Genomic DNA, 3,004 nt, shown 5'->3' with positions numbered 1-3,004 from the left:
AGATCTGTGAAGAATTTTGATGGGATTTTGATGGGGATTGCATTGAATCTATAGATTGCTTTTGGTAGAAATGCCATTTTTACTATGTTGATCCTCCCAATCCAAGAGCAGGGGAGATCCTTCCATTTTCTGGTGTTCTCTTCTATTTCTTTCTTCAAAGACTTAAAGTTCTTGTCAAATAGATCTTTCACTTCCTTGGTCAGGGTTTTTTATGTTCTTTGTGGCTATCATGAAAGGTGATGCTTCTCTTATTTCGTCCTCGTCTTCTGTCCTCTATGAAAACCCTAGTACCACGTCCTGAGTCTCCTCTCTGCCTTAGCCAGGCTATGCCTCTGAGCCCCACTGAGTGTGGTGGTGACCTACCTAATGGCTTGGTCCTCATTTGGTCCTCCCTGAGTCCTGGGGACATCCACAACTACAGGCTGCAGTGACATTTTCCTTCTCTCTCATCCCATGATGTCGTCCATACCCTCTTATCTCTTCTAGGAATGCCTCTTAGCAAACCTCCAGCCTCTCCACCTGACATCAGACCGGAAGGGCACTAAATGAACTCACTTTTGCCATCAAATTTGACCACAATATCCCTTAGACAATCAACCCAAATGGCTGCCTAGCAGTACTTGGAACTTTTACAAATCCTGTGAGTGACTGGGTAAATGGAAGGAGATTCCCCATTACCTATATTCAAGCTTTCTCTTTTCTCTGCTCTGAGCCCTATTTGTTTCGTTGGTCTTCCCATCCCGGTTCCCCCTCCCTGCCACACACACACACACACACACACACACACACACACACTGTGTAAATATCCTGTCTTTTACCTTATAGTCGATAAATCTGTAAGTTTGTTGCAAAATGGAAACTAGGAATGAGACCTACCAGGAGAGGGAGAAAACAAAGGAGCAGGCCAGCTGCATTGTGCACACACCCTGTGCACACTCCTCAGTGGCTGGTGCTTCTCTCAGCTCCCTGCCTCCTGTAGCATCCTCTGTCTATAGCTAGCACTCAAAAATTGCCTAAGCCTTCTTTGTTCTCAACTTATGATGCAGTTTTGCAGGCCTCGGGTGCCTTTTAGGTATGTCTGGCATTAGACTGTTATTTTATGTGTTCCACTTGAATTAAAATCTGGCTCCAGAGTTAAGGTATGGCTTTCCCTCCTGCAGACCCAAGCATGCTTGTTTAAAGGTTTCCTCCAAAATCTGTCCTGTATCGGGCTACATACCTGATTTTATGGCAGAGAAAAAGAGCAAAACAATATAAAGAGACAGACCATTCCCAGTAGGGACTTATTGCTGCTCATCTCATACTCTGTTGGTTTTAGTTTACCTCTCTAAAACGTTTTTAAGGTATAAATCTTATCTCAAGATATGTAAGACTGTTGGGTGAACTTCCTGTGCCTCAAAGTTTGTAAGTATATTGGGTATGGCTAAAAATCTGTAAAATCTGTAACAAAAGGGATAACTCAAAACTTGTAATACCAGGGTTGATAGCTAAAAATCTATACATAGGTAATCTTAATGTGGCTTGCTGACAGCCATTTGCGTTTGGGTTGGAAAGGATGGACTTTGGTATGTGACCTCACTACTGTGTTGGTTAGAATGGTACCAACTGTCCCATCCCCTCGCTGGGAAGGGATCACTAGCCAAAGTCAGACCCTTATTTCTTTTGCTCCCCTGTCTGCTTGACTCCAGGCTTGCCTGCCTTCCCCCCTTCTTCTCCTCCAAACCACACTGCCCTCTTAGGTAGACCCCCAAGTATGGGACATCGGAAACCCCTTTATAGCCAAACACCATCCCCTTTTATCATTTAATTACAAAACCCCACCAAATGTATCACCCAGACTCAATACCTTTTCTCCCTCCAAAGCCCAGGGACTTAAGCCTCTTATCTCTGACCTTAAGAAAGAATCTTCTGTGCCCCAATTCTTCCCCCTTTAGTGTCTCCGTACTCATAGTTTAAAAACCCATTGGAACCTACTACTTGGTTCAGGACCTCCAACTTACCAACTTAGCAGTGGTCCCCCTTCACCCCGTAGTACCCAGTCCCTATACTCTCCACCAATCAGAGACCTCCCATTTCTCCGGCCTGGATCTCAAGGGTGCCTTCTTTTCTTCCCTCTGGACTCCAGTCACAAAGCATCTTTGCCTTTGCCTGGGGCCTTTCTACCCCCCCTTACTTGGCCCACCCTTCCCCAGGGGTTCTGGGACAGTTGACATCTCTGTCCAGGCTCTCGCCTCCAACTTATTTTCTTTGTCTCTTACTAAATCCAAGTTTAAACAATATGTAGATAATCTTCACCTTTGCGGTTTGTCTCTGCAATTTAGCCAGAACAACATCTCTATTTTATTAAACTTGCTGTCCCGTTGGGGATATAGGCTCTCATCCTCTAAGGTCCAGTCATCCACCCCTTTGATTAGTTATCTGGAGTTAGCTGTTACTCTGACTCACAAGTCTATTACTCTAGATAGGATTCATAAGCCTCAACAGATCCTCCTCCAGGCCTTGGACTTGGCTCACCTCTTATCTATGTGTGGAAAAGGAGGAACACGCCCTTGAGGTCCTAGGTCACCAGCTGGGACCTCCCTTTGCACCTGTTGCCTATTCATTCAAAAAGTTAGACATACTATGCAAGGATGACTTCTTATAACACGAGTCAAAGAAGGTAGCCTTTGGGTCATCCATTGCTGTCCTCTCTCATCACCACCTGTCCCTCCTTCTAACACACAGGGGCCTCTAGACACTACCCCTTCCTGAGTTCTCTCACTTTGGGTAGCATTGGTAGAGGACACAACACTTACCTTTCAGCCATGCCCGCCTCTAACGTTTCAAATCTCCTCCCCTGTCCAATCCCAGAATACTCCCATTGCACCCTTGCATTGAGACCCTAGAAGAGTTCTTCTCTATCCTACATTCACACCAGGGGATGCTGCTCCAGGCCACCTATGCTTGGTACACAGATGGCAGCTCTTCTCAGCATGGTGAGTACACAGAGTGGGATATGCTATTG

The sequence above is a fragment of the Alexandromys fortis genome, unplaced genomic scaffold (genome assembly GCF_014885135.2).
Source record: "Alexandromys fortis isolate MF-2015 unplaced genomic scaffold, M_Fortis_MF-2015_v1.1 scaffold_238, whole genome shotgun sequence".
NCBI lineage: Eukaryota > Metazoa > Chordata > Mammalia > Rodentia > Cricetidae > Alexandromys > Alexandromys fortis.
This window is presented reverse-complemented; position numbering follows the sequence as displayed.